This window comes from Emydura macquarii, unplaced genomic scaffold (assembly GCF_026122565.2).
Source record: "Emydura macquarii macquarii isolate MOO-44397 ecotype Brisbane River unplaced genomic scaffold, CSIRO-AGI_Emac_v2 contig_629, whole genome shotgun sequence".
Classification (NCBI taxonomy): domain Eukaryota; kingdom Metazoa; phylum Chordata; order Testudines; family Chelidae; genus Emydura; species Emydura macquarii.
The window spans coordinates 1,067,307-1,080,970 of NW_027130766.1; the positions used below are offsets into that span (position 1 = coordinate 1,067,307).

At 47.1% G+C, this 13,664-nt stretch overlaps 1 protein-coding gene and 1 long non-coding RNA gene across 2 annotated transcripts in view; one reads left to right on the forward strand and one right to left on the reverse strand.

Annotated features, from left to right (window-relative positions):
• Window positions 1-13,664, reverse strand: part of ASIC2 (acid sensing ion channel subunit 2) — a 900,906-nt gene that overhangs the window by 775,578 nt on the left and 111,664 nt on the right. The window lies entirely within an intron of this gene.
• Window positions 7,426-11,438, forward strand: LOC137148324 (uncharacterized). Its single transcript, XR_010918502.1, has 3 exons — window positions 7,426-7,563; window positions 8,969-9,051; window positions 10,904-11,438. It is a non-coding gene; the product is annotated as an uncharacterized lncRNA (long non-coding RNA).

Genomic DNA, 13,664 nt, shown 5'->3' on the forward strand with positions numbered 1-13,664 from the left:
AATAGGCTTGGGTAAAACAGGAACTGCCTGCATCTTCACTGCTGTTGTTGGTTCACGTTGCCCTTCCCTTCCCAGAGGCTGAGATTAAAGTGGGTGCCCTGGATACTCCAGGGACTGCGGTTCTCATGGTGTTTCCATCCAGGAAATGCCATGCACGGAGCACCAGGTACCAGATTCCAACCCAAAGACATAAGGTCAGGCTGTCTCCTGAGTCGACCAGTTTTTCGGAGCAGGAAGGAGCTGTCAGAGATCCAGTTCCAGGTTCCTGATTCTCAAGCCATGGCGGCTTCATCCCCAGCGTAAGATTGTGAGGCCATGCGGCCATGCTAGTTCATGATGGTCTCTAAGGAACCACAGGCAGGTGAAGATCTGCAGAGCGGATATGCATTGTGTCTCACCCCTCCACCACCTACCTCTGTGGAACCTCTGAGGATCCAGATGGGGGTTTGGTAACATAGGAGACAGCTTCATGGCAGCCAGAATTCCTCCCCGGCACAGGAATTCTCTGTGGGAAACTGTGGCTAGATTCATCCTCCCTTATGCCTCTTGGGGAGGTGCAAAGGGGCTGAGCCTGGGGGAGAGAGTGTGGCCCCGTAGGAATTAATCTGAAAAAGCCTCCAAAATGTGCAGACGGCCTCCTTCCTTCTCCACCTCTCCCAAGCCGGTCCCCTCTTCCTTTCTCGGCTGTGAGTTACAGTCTTACCCAGTGACATCTTTGCGGTCACCAGATCCAGCCTTCACTGGGAGTTATGGGTGGACTCCCATTGACTTCAATGAGTATCGGAGCCCGCTCAAGTTGCACTTGTGTGCATTGAGCAGAGGCCCCTCTACCTTCTCCTTCCCTACTGCTTCTCACTGAAGACCTATTACCGCTTTGGAGGCTCCTCCTAGAATGAGAGATGTTCCATGGGGATCCTTCCCCTGGAAGGTCTGTGGCTGTAGATGACCAGCTGTGAGCAGCTCATTGAACTGACAGCTCGAGCTTCCATTGGCAACAGCCTTGGTGGAGAACAAGTGAGCAACACGATATTATTCCGATGAATTCAGGCCTTTAAGGACACCCATAGAGAAGTGACCACACCTCTCATAGTGTCACTTTGGGGGTGATCTCGGTGAGAATCTGGGGCCCAGATACCATGAGGAGGGTATATTAGACAAAGCAAGCAGGAGACAGAGAGGAAGGGCCAAAAACACCCTGGTGACACCAGAAATACTACGAAAGAACCACAAGCAACAAAAAACAACCCTGTCTCATCCCTGAATCCCCAACCATCGCCCAGAGACAAAGAAGGAGAGGTAATATCTTTTATTGGACTAACTTCTGATGGTGAGAGAGACAAGATTTCCAGCCACACAGAGCTCTTCTTCAGGTCTAGGAAACATACTCGGAGCCTTAGAGCTAACAGATTGTTCAGTATAAGCAGTTAGCACATATTCTAAGGGACCATTCAAGGTCAAGTGGCCTGGTAATACCTCCACAGTCAAAGGACAAAAAGAGGCGGTGGGGGTTAGTGGGTTACAGATTGTTGCAATAAGCCATAAATCCAGTGTCTTTATCCGGTCCATGATTTTTAGTGTCTACTAGAGTTATGAATTTAAGCTCCCAGGCTCGTCTTTGGAAAGTGTTGTGCAGGTTTTCTTTGAGGATAAGGACTGACAGGTCAGCTGTAGAGTGATTGTCTTGTGAAAAGCGTCCCCCCCCCCACAGGGGACAGGGTGTTTTTGTCTTTTATCATTTCCCCCGTGGGAGTTCATCTGAGAGCGTAGTGATCATCTGGTTTCACCCGTGTGGTTGTTCTTGGGGCATGTAGTGCACCGGATGAGGTACTCCACATGTTCCGACAGGCCTGGCTAGGACCCATGGATCTCGACAGGTATGATGGGGGCTGTTGATCATTGCAGCAGGGGAGATATGTCCACAGGTTTTGCATCTGTTGTTCTGACAGAGTCTGGGGCTGCTGTGAGTTGGTGTGTCCTGGTCTGTGGGGCGCTTGCTTCTGAAAGATATTACCTCACTCGTCTTCTCTTCCTAATATCCTGGGACCAACCTGGCTATAACTACACTACAAACCGGCCTCCTCCAGTCCATCAAGAAGTGCCCAGGATTCCCCATAACGTCTCGGCTCTGTCTTAGCAGTAACGTTAGGAATGGGGGAATAGCGGTAAATAAGCAACAACACCAACCCATTGCACTCCGCTAGTCTGACTAATTCAGTCCTTTGATGTTTATATTTTTGTTGGAATCCAGTTAATGAATGTTCACTTCACTGACGGCGTAATCAAATATTAACAGCTAAACAGTCTGGAAACTCCCCGCTAGGATTCTCTGGAGAGAAAGAAAATTGTGCCATAAACAAGAAGGGAATGTGCTAAACTGTACCAGAGCGTAGAGGGGTGGTTCTGCCCATTGACTCACAGGGAAATAGGGCTTCTGCTGCAGCGTGAGCTGGTGTCGGCATAAAAAAATCCCACAAAACGCAGCCCTAAGGGAAGTGTTTTGTTGCTCTGATTTGTGATGCAATCTGGAGTATTTGTGTTGTGGTGCTTGGCAGGTGTTTGAGACGCATCCATCACAGAGGGGAACTGCCTAATAGAGTCCAATAAATAAAAGAGAGAGCTGTTTCCTTTTTATCCTCCACTCCCTTCCCAAAACGGTTGGCAATGAGTCTGCTGTTCATGGAAGTGAAAGTCACAGAGTTAGATGATGCCACTAGGCGATGCAGACTTTTTACCCAGGCTCCACTCACTAGCAAACCTGGATTCCCCTCACAGCTCTGACCATGCACCCGGCAATACCCCCTGCTGTTCTGACGCCACTCTGCTGCAGTATCTATCGATCTAGTTATCCCGATAAACACTCATCTATCTATCTATCACCTTCCCAAATTAACTGCACCTCTGACCTCCACGCAGCCTCCTTCAGGGAACCCACTCAGTCATCAGGCCTCCAGCCATCAGCTAACTCGGGGGAGAATCTTGCAGTCTTCTCCCTCCAGGCCGGGGACCTGAGCTGCAACCTCCTTCACGGTGACCACCTCAGCAGATCTGACTTCAGTTCTTCACCTGCATCCTGGTCTCTTATGGCAATGACGGGGTTAATCAGTGACAGCCAGCCTTCATAAAGCAAAGTACTGTTTATTCAGAACAAAAGCATGACAGAGAAAGCAGATATTTAAAGTAACTCACTGCTTATTCGCATGCCTCACCTGCCAGGTGGTAACCAGTCTTCCACCTGGAGACCCTGGTAGGTCTAAAATACTTCAGAACCTCAGCAAAGCCTGTCTCTCTTGGTCTTAGTCTCATGATGGTTAGTCTGGGGACAGAAGGTGGGTATCCGTCTTCTTAGATCAGGGCTCTCACTTCGTACAGTTTTTAGTCCTTGGTCATCTTAGGCAGCTTAAACCAGGCCAAACTAGTCTGACCGGGGAAAGTCGGGGATGAAACTGCAGAACGACTTGTTACTGGCTTTGTTTCGGTATCGGGGGATATGCCTAAATTACTTCCCATTGGCTTGAGTTGCTGTCGGAAGCATCCTGTGCTGGTGCACACTCTCCTTTCGTGAGCGCCTCCTGTCGGCTAGATACGATCCTGCACTCTTTCCTTTCTTTGCTCCCATTGCCTCTTGTTGGCTGTGGCGGGTGGGTTTTCACTGGCTCAGCTCTCCAGCTAAGTACTCAGTTAATAGGGTGAATGGATGGACGAACCTCTTCTGAGGTAAAAGCTCCAACAGAGCCTGTCCCTGTGCCCTTGTTAATGTCCTTAGCCCTGTCTCTGGGCTCAGCTGTCAGCCCCTTCTGGGCTAGCTTTACGTCCTTGTCTGTCCTGGTATAGAGCCGTGCCCCCAAGACTTTCCTCTCTGGGAACTCTTTGCCTTTCTCGGTTCTTCTCGTCCCCAGCTCTCCAGCCAGGTCACACCTTCAAGTTCAGTCCCTTTCTGGGGTAACAAAGTTCAACAAATGGTTGGTCTTCTGCAATGTCCTCAGTCCCGTCCCTGAGTCCTTTAAATTCCAGCCCGGTGCTTGGGCTCCTAAATGAAATTTGTCCCCTTCTCGGGGCTTTGGCCACCCTGCCAGTGGCCAGTGGGGAACCCAGGCCCACTCACTGCTTTGGGTCCCGATTCACGGGCCCTACAAATAGCAGCCATGTGCTGCTTCCTTTAATAGTTGCTGCTGCAGCATTTCCTGGACCTTTTTCCACCTAGCCCCTTCCTCTCCACCCTGAGCTCGGGGATGAAGTTTTCAACTCCTCTCCTTCCTCACCAAATGCCAATGCCACCAGAACATGTCTTCTGGTCGTCCCTTGAGTTCCAGCAAGGAGCCTCTCTTCCCCCTTCTGGTACCAGCCAGGACCTGACTAGTTCAAGCCCTGTAGCTCCGTTTAACTGTGCCTGCTGCGCTCTGATTGGCTGTTTCCCTGTACCCTGTCTAAGCAGGAGCGGAGGACCTGCCTTCAGAGCTCCTTTCTTTGGGTGGGGTGAGTTAGGACACAAGGCATCCAGCGGGGGGCCTCAAATGCCTTGTAGACCCATTCACACCTCCCTTTTCTCAGTGCTTCTCAACCAGGAGTATGCATACCCCGGGGATATGTAGAGGTCTTCCAGAGGTTACATCGACTCATCTAGATTTTTGTCTAGTTCTACAACAGGCTACATGAAAAGCACGAGCGAAATCAGCACAAACTAAAACTTCATACTGACAGTGATATCCAGTCAATATATTTTATAATTATATGGTAAAAAGGAGAAAGTCAGCCATTTTTCAGTGACCCTTTTGTATTTTTATGTCTGATTTTGTAAGCAAGTCCTTCTTAAGTGAGGTGAAACTTGGGGGTACGCAAGACAAATCAGACTCCTAAAAGGGATACAGTAGTCTGGACACAATGAATAGTCAGGCCAGGAAGATTTAGGTACCATTTATAAAGTTAACACAATCATCTTTGAGTAGTCTATGTTTTCATAGCTCTCTCTCTCTCTTATCTATCGAACACACCTATTGTTGTAATAAGAATGTTCTCTCGAAGTATAAATGCCGGGGTCATTTCATTTTGATATTATTTTACCTTCCAAAGTTGAAATGTAATCTGTTGAAAGCAATATACTTCAACACAAAGTGGAAGGGAACAGTAATTGGCAAATCAAGCTAAGATGCAGCTGGTCTTGGTTGGAAACCCTGCGGTGAATTTAATAGCCCCGCCTGGTTATCGGCACTCCAGCTTAAATAAAGGGTGTTTGTTCTTGTAATATAAAAATCCAATTGTTTTTACAATGAGCTCTTCTAGTTTAGCCTATGCCTCCCTGCTGCCCCTGTGAATGAAATATCCTCAAAGCATCAGCCTCCCTGCTATTTCTCTGTGACCATGGAGTCAGAGCAGTTAACCTCTCTGGATGACGTCCACTCGATTTCTCCCCTTCTGGACACGGAGCATAGCTGTTATAATAGCCCAGAATGGTGACAAGACAAAATATCCCCATTTCCTTGGGGACACTTTACGTTCTCTCTGAATTGACAGCATTCCTATAAGAATCACATGGCTCTGGGCTGGTTAGTGGAGCCGGCGTGCACCAGAACACCATTCCAGCACTATCCACCGAGTGTCCCATTCCCTGCCCTTCAACCCTCTCCCCGGTGTGCCCCCCCGCTATGCTCCTTACTTCACAGCCCGCAGATTAGGGCTGCATCCAACCACGTGCATGTAGAGAGAGTGAGAGAAGAGTGTGGGAGCTTGGGGGCAGGGTTAGAACAGTGCAGGGGTTGGGTTAAAGGGTCGCACTGTCAGGGATCTCTGCTGTTCTGGGACTCTGGAGTTTAGACTGCAACACACAGGCTGATTTCCACTGAAGAACATTTTGTGCCCATACAGAAGAGCCTCCAATCTCTTCTCATTAGGACAAGGTCTGCACCCCCTTGTCTATTGCCTTCTCCATTCCTCCTGCCCTGAGGTCATCCAGGGGAAAAAATAAAAGCATGGGAGAACAGATGGTGCTTGTAGATTCACACTCCAGTGAGCTAACGTGGGAAGCAAGTGCCAGGAGAGTTCCAGAAATCTGGTGAGAGAGGTGAATGATGAGATCTTGTGATCAGGAGTGAGCAGAGAACAAGGTTTCTGGTTCATGAAAATGCTGAGGGATTTGGAATTTCTTTTTGTTTCACATCAGAATCAAACCGGGACCCTTTGGGGAAAAAAATTGCAAAAGAATGAAGGACCAATCCACCCCCAATAGCCAGTTGGCCAAATAGCCAGTAACCTGGTGGCTAGGGCACATAAATACAATAAGTTAGAGCAATGATGTATTTAAATATTTACAGCAAGAGACTCAGGCAGATCAGGGACTTGACCAGGTCCCCTACATCCTCGGGGTCTGCTAAGCACTGAGCAATTTTAGAGATAATTTTGCTCTCTGGGTGTGATCAGCAATCAGTAGTTTTGACAAATCAGCATTTTCTGATCAGAAAAGTTTTGTAGAAAAATTCCTGACCCGCAGATTCAGAAATTCATGCAATGTTCAGAGAAGCAGCCAGACTTTTAGTTGCTTATTATAACACCTTTGAAAGTACTCCAACCTATCTAGCTACCCCACACATAACCATCTATAATAGCCATCTGTGTGTGTCTCTCTCTGTTTCCCATAGATAAACCCCAACTTTATGATCCCCAAATCTCACTGTGATAGAAATCCATATAAAAAGCAAAGCTCATTTTAAAATAAAACCCCTGATATACGAAGGTTCCCGATGTCATGAGACCTTCAGAACATCAGGGTTTGATTTGAAATTGCGTGAATAAAGCAAAGGTATTTCTATTGATTTTGGCTGGGGTTGAACAATAAAAACTCCATAAAAGCAGGAAAGGAGAAAATAAAATAAGTTTGGCTCTGGGTTTATTGCCAGAGTTCATACATAAAAATTTAATAACCCACAGAGAACATGGATTCTTTCATATTGCTTAATAAGACAATGCTGAGGATCTGCCAGCTCCTTATAAACAAGTCTGCATGGATTGGTTCTCTTCTCATAATAACTTCAACAGCAGGCTTTTTCCCTTAGCGTTTCTCTTTTTCCCCATTGCACATAACTTGTTCTCATTGACCAGCCCCAACAGAGATGACCTGCTGCTTGGATATTACTTGAGAAGAATTCTATTGCACTTGCTGCATGTATAATCTACCGGGGAATGTGTGTATCAGGTGCTAGGCTGATCCAAAGAGTTTGAGTTATTACCGCCAGTTATAGAGGGTTTAAGCTGTAGCTGCTTGGGTCCTGCCACACCTGTCCCAGGAAAGGAGCAGTAGAGAAGTCCTACAAGCAGCCTAGAGTGGCTGCAGGGGAAGCAACCAAACAGAGAGATTGCAGGGTGCACCCAATCAGCATCCAGGAGGGCCATATAAAAAGGAGAGGCCGGGGGGCTCTCAATCACTTCTTTGTTGGAGCCAGAGATGTGCAGGTGGTGCTTCTGGCTGGGATGAACTGGTGCTCCATGGGCAGCTCAGGGTTGGCAGGGACTGGGAGAGGAAGACAGAGCTCCTGGCTGGCTGTTGGACCTGAATGTGGTGAAGCACTGTGGAAGGTGTGGCTGTGGGGAAGTGACCCAAACAACTTAAAGCAGTTTTGTTAGAGGGGCATGGTGGTGTGTGGCTGCTATTCTTAGGGGCCCTGGGCAGGGACCTGGAGTAGTGGGTGGGCCTGGGTCTTCCCCCACCATAGACCGCTGAGGGAGAGGCCTACAGTTAAACAATAGATGGGGCATCTGAACTGCGTAGGCGTCTAAAAGGGCCCAGAGAGGGCAAAACCAGTGCCTCCGAGGAAGCAGCCCTGGGGGTATGGCCCAATATCAGGGGGGGACTGTTTACAGACTGCAGATACACCCAGCCGGAAGGGTCACTCACAAGAGGAGGGGGCCATGCTGTCATAAATCCCCTTGTGTTAGGCAAAGAGGGTGGTTGACATGCATATAATTAAGCAATAAGATCTAGTAGGCTAGGGGTTCTCCAACTGGGGTGTGGGACCCCTCAAGGGATAATGAAGTTATTATTGGGGGTTGCAAGCTGTCAGTCCTGCACATGGCTGACAGCCAGAGCCCTTCAGAGATGGGTGGCCAGAGAATAGCAACTGCTGGCTGGGTGCTCTGAAGGTAATACCACCCACAGCAGCAGCACATAAGTAAGGGTGGCATGACACGGGGGCGGGATCGTCACAGCCTGAAATATTTTCAGAGGGGGTCCCAGCAAAAAAAAGTTTGAGAACCCCTGTAGTAGGCAGGTTGTATCTGGCTGGCTGGTGATAACATGTCTTGGGATTTCATAATCCAGGAGTCCAAATGTTACATGGCTTTAAAACCTGAGATGGGCAAATGCAATACGCAGGCCACTCCTCTATCCAAAAAGTAGTATGGAATTCTGCAGCACTGCTCCAGACGTGGGGAGAGATTGCATTTCCCCCAGCAAAAACGTAAAACTTGGCAGGGAGATAACTAATCCCTACATAGCCTGTCAGTAATCTGCTAAACAAAAAGCAAACAGTTGTGATGTGTCAAAGAGAGAAGATTTTTTTTTAAATGTAGCTCATGCAGACACACTGGATTTTGTGATGCAACCTGTTAATGGACTGACCGTAGCTCTGCGCAGCTGTGTGTAGCTTAGAAAAGGTCATGGCCAAGGCTGTGTCTCATTCTGCAATGGGTGAACGTGCAGCGGGGAAGACTCAGATAACTAAGGCGGTCTCACAGAGTGCTGTGCAAATAACCAATTTTTCGGTCTGCTGGCAGTTCTGAAATTTTTGGAATTTCTGGTGACTCAAAAATAGTTTAAAAAAAAATGCATTTCAGGGGATGGAATGGTTCATTTCATCTTCAGTCATTTTAACCTTGTTTATTTAATAAAAGCAAAGGAAATTTGGAAATGTTTCAGCTCAAAACATTAAAACTTTTTGTTTCATAAATATCAAAATGAAATCTTTTTTTTTTACTTTCTCAGAATCGTTTCTCCAACTGAAACAACTAGCCAAAATCAACATGAATGCACAGAATGTTTCTGTTGACCTGAATCTGAATTATTTGGTGAGAAAAGGTTGCAGCCAAAAATGTTCACCCAGCTCTGGTCTCATATTGCTCCACAGGGTAATTGGCTACTGCTGTGTCCCTGCAGGCAGCCCTAATTTTATTTCCTGATTTTAAAGTGCATCACTATGCAAAGTTAACATCTATTAATGTAAGGTTTTTGTATGGACTAGATGAATATTTTGATCTCACTTAGTGTAAATCCAGAATACTTCCATAGTCTGCAGTAGACTTACTTCCAATTCATACCAGTGCCTACCTAATAAATTCTATTTAATTAGAGCAAGAGTCAAAGATGGGAAATAATACATGGGCAGGAGAAAGAATATTTGCCAGGGACCCTCCTTTGTGCCTCTTTAGACCCCCACCCAGCCTGCTGTGAAATTAAGGATGCCTGCATAGCCTTAACTTTGCCCATTTATCATATGGATAGACACAAGACTCTGCTGGAGACCAGCCTCTTTCACCAACTTTACAGCAAGACACAGCCCTGCCCATGCACTTTCCTAACCTATGCACAGTGCTGATTAAGGCCAACTCCATTAATAGACTGCATTATGGGGCGGTGGGGAGATGCCTCATTTTACCACAGCCCTCATGAATCCTGTGGGAAGAGCGGATGAATCCACAAACCAAGCTGGCAGGACCTTAGAATGCTGCAGTGGGAGATGCCCTGCTTGTGCCAGGTGCCCAGAGTCATTCCACCTTGAGAATCCCTAGGAAGGGAAAGCAAAAGCCGCAGGTTTGGCTGCAATATCTTCCCTTTGCAGAGCATCACAACGTGGAGAGGAGGGTGGATAGCTTCCCACCCAGGGGGAAAGTGGAAAGAGCTGCCTTCCTCGGTCTTCTGCTACAGGGGAGTAAAAGACCTTGCACAACAAAGGGAATGGTGGCATCCTAAAGTTAGGCTGATCAGGACTTGGGATGCTTTTCCTGAATCTCACCTAATGTCTTACAATTGTGGGTCATTTCTGTTCCCTGTGCCTCGTTTCCCCACCTGCACATCAGGGTGTAGACAGCAACCTTCCTTTGCAAGGGGCTCTGAGAGGATTGGCTGAAAGATGCCATGTGATATGCCAGCTCAAAGTCCTGCTAATGAATCATGCCCGTTCTCATTAATATTCTCTCCTGTTAAAAGGCGGACAGATCCGTACACACGCACCCCACTGAGGTTCACCCAAGTTTAACCTTCCCTCTCATTAACATTCGGCTTCACTAGGGCTCACGAGAACATGCTTTGGTCTCGGTTTCCTTGGGTTCACAGCCTCCGAGTTCACTTTGAATGTGGGGTTAAAACAAGTCCAAAACCTCAAAGTTTTGCCATTTCACCTCTTTCTGCCTCAAAAATACAAGAAACCATTAATTTTGTATCAGATTTGACACGAAAACCCTTGGTTGAGGTTTGCTTTAAAGATACTGTAGTGATGAGGGTGTCATACATGTGATGAAAGAACAAACGAAAGAACCTCTGGACTTTCTGAAGTTCAGCCAACAGTACATAGCAGTAAATTAAGTGTACGTGGCGAGGAAGCAGGGTTGTCACACTGACTTACAGGCAATGCACTTTAGAGTTACCTGCCTTTTCTTCTGTAATCCTAGCTTTTTATGCCTTCGGGACGTGTGTGTGTGAAGCATCTATAACTAGAAAATTGTTCCTCGCTATTTAATGCACGCTCCCTGTCGCAGCAAACTTAACTCCAATGATTACAAGGAGCTTCCTGATGAAATTAGCATATGCAAATGATATCTGTACAGATCCTAATGTACAATTAGCTTTCTCAGCATTGCAACAGTTCCATGCATCTGCCACATGGCGAAAGCTGGCAAAAGCTTTTCCCCTTGTTATTTTTAGAAGACACCCTCTTCCACTTTCAAGCTGGCCTGGCGTGGTAGTGATCCAAATCTGTCATGAGCTGATGGCTATGTGGGGAGACATCTGTAATGAAGAGTTGGTCTTGTGCCATTGGACAAATATCCACATAATGAAACCAGCAGGTTGTTGGTTGTCTCTCTAGCTCAGAGTGTGAGCACCTGCCTTGTAAACAGAGGATTGTGAGTTCAAATTTCATTGGGGCCTGAAATGATGCTGTGATCTGTTGCATGCTAACAAAGGAGGGCACAGAGATCCTGCCTCCCCCTTTCCGGGGGGGCTCTCTCAGTAAGGGTTAAAGAACCTTGGTTTCTCATGAGAAAGGCAAAGCTTCCCATGCAAATGAATGGTGCTGTGAATTCTGTACCTCTCATCAGCAGCTAGTTCTCATCTAGCTGATTCGTGCCACTCACTTACCTGGAGGTGGGCTGATTTATGCCAGATGAGGTGTTGGGCCGCCTAGATTTTCTTGCTTTAAATGGAAAACTGTGCCCAGCCAGCTTGTTGGCTCTCTCCCACTACCACACACACACTTAACCCTTTCATTGCCTTTCCTCTTCTCCATCCCCGCTAAGTTTCCATCGCCCATTCACTCCACGGAGGGATGACTGGCCAAATAAACAATCAGTACCAGGAAAAGCTGGCTTCACTGCCTTCCATGGTTTGCCCTTTTGGGCAAGGAGCACAGTTGTTAAATGGGCTAGCATGGTCTGTGTTGAAATCAAAGCCTTCCCAAGCCGCTGGATGAATGGCATTTTGATAATGACTGTTTTGATGTCCTCCCCCCCACCCCCTGGGTATCCAAGAATAATATCTTGGGCATTGATGGATCATCTGGCTCATGTGGGCGTGTGGCGAGGGAAACGCAGAGTCCCACCAGCTAAATAACATTTTGATTAAAATGTAACATGCAATGCCGCCTTCTTACCTGTAAATCTTCTTGATTTGTAACTATATTAAACGGTAAAATGAACTATCGGGGAGCAAATAAAATATTGCTATTACAACAAGCTGTATTGACTTACTGAAGTGCAGTCTATGGAGCTGGGATGTCAGACACTAAAGTTGCTGGGTAATGCATCAGGGCGAGCTTCCAAGTAGCAGATTTCAAACCACTGATGTAGAGAAATCAATCAGACTGGAGGGGAAGCAGCTGGTGGCTGCTGTTCATGCTTTTTTAAAGAACCATTTCTTTCTTCTCTTTAACCTCCTCGCTACTCCACAGTTGGCTAGGGAACAGCTTGGAACTGGAAGGCGCATTGTTTCCATCTTTTTCCTGCTGAGAAGCACTAAACTCGTGTCGCCTGTGACAACTCTATGGCTGGGTCTCTTCTGGCTGAGTCAGCATGTTGCAAGAGGGTGCTGCATTGCTGGAGACCTCCAATTGTGAGATGAGTTATGAAACTGAGGGTCCTGGCCATCAACCCCAAGTGCCTAGACCGATCGCTAAGTTAGGTAATTAATTCTGATTCCTTGAATAGAGAGGAAGGAGTATCTAGCGGTTCAAACACGAGCCTGGCCCTTGAGAGATTTCTGTTCAATTGCCGGCTTTGCCACAAACTTCTTGTGTGAACTTAGTCAAGTCTCTTAGTATCTCTAGGCCTTACAGCCTCATCTGTAAAATGGGGATAATAACCCAGCCCTGCCTCACGGGGGGGTGGGGAGTGAGGGGAACGATTTCAATTTTCTTTTTTTTTTTTTACCATAAAGACAAAAATTTCTGGTGAAACTCTTGATGCTCATGAATTTTCCCTCGGCAAAAACTCCACATTTTCCAGCCAGCTCAACAAATGATGATTCCCCCCCCCCACCCCCGTGGTAATGGACTCACATTCTGGAAGAAAAAAAATCAGGTGAAACTTTCTTCCATGTCTCTGTCACCTGACCTGAGTCAGGGATACAGTAGGTTAAGTGACCGGCATCCACTTCCCCTGATTCCAGCATGCGGTGGGAGATCCTACCCCTTTAAGGGACATCTGACACTCACAGCCAAAGCAGCTGGATATAATCCAGGACCACCCTGCCCCATCTCCTCGCTGGGCTGTGTGTGAAGAGAAAAAGAAAGCAATGCAAGGGGATGAGAAGGCGCTATTTTGTTTTTCTGATTATAAGTTTGGTAGCTCTACCTCGAGGCTGTGAAGTAAGGGCCTTATGATCAGAGTTAAGCTGCCTCCTAGAGCAATAAGCAAGCTAGGAACTGCTGGCTTGGCTTGGTTGAGCGTGGGGGTCCTTAAAGAGGATTTGGCCTCCCTTTTCTCAGATCCAGAGCACAGCCTTCAAATACAGGCAGGAAAGTGCACAATTCATCCTCTGTCATTTACCAGTCATTTCTCTCCCTGTTTTAAAGGTTTCAGTCATCCAATCTGGGAGCAGATTTGAAAATATGCATTTGAGTAGGAAAAGGATGGGGGGGGGGGGAGTGGAAATAGGACACAAATGGGGGTGGAAATCAGATACGAAGCATTTCATCTCTTAGAGTGATTTTGCTGAGGCGGCTTTCCATCGTTGCGAAGGAGTAGCTGTTCAGTGGCCTTTGTGAAATGGGTTAAGGATTCCAGTCTAAATCCTCGTGGACGTGTCCACAACACAAAAATCACCGTTGTCACTGGGCCTTCTTTATTGGTAGTCCCGGGAAAAAGGACAACGAGTGATTCTTCCTGCAGAGCTGATCTCTGCTGGTCAATGTTGATGCGTACACAGCTGCTGCCTAAGCCGTCTTGTCCTATTACCAGAGTGCTCTTTG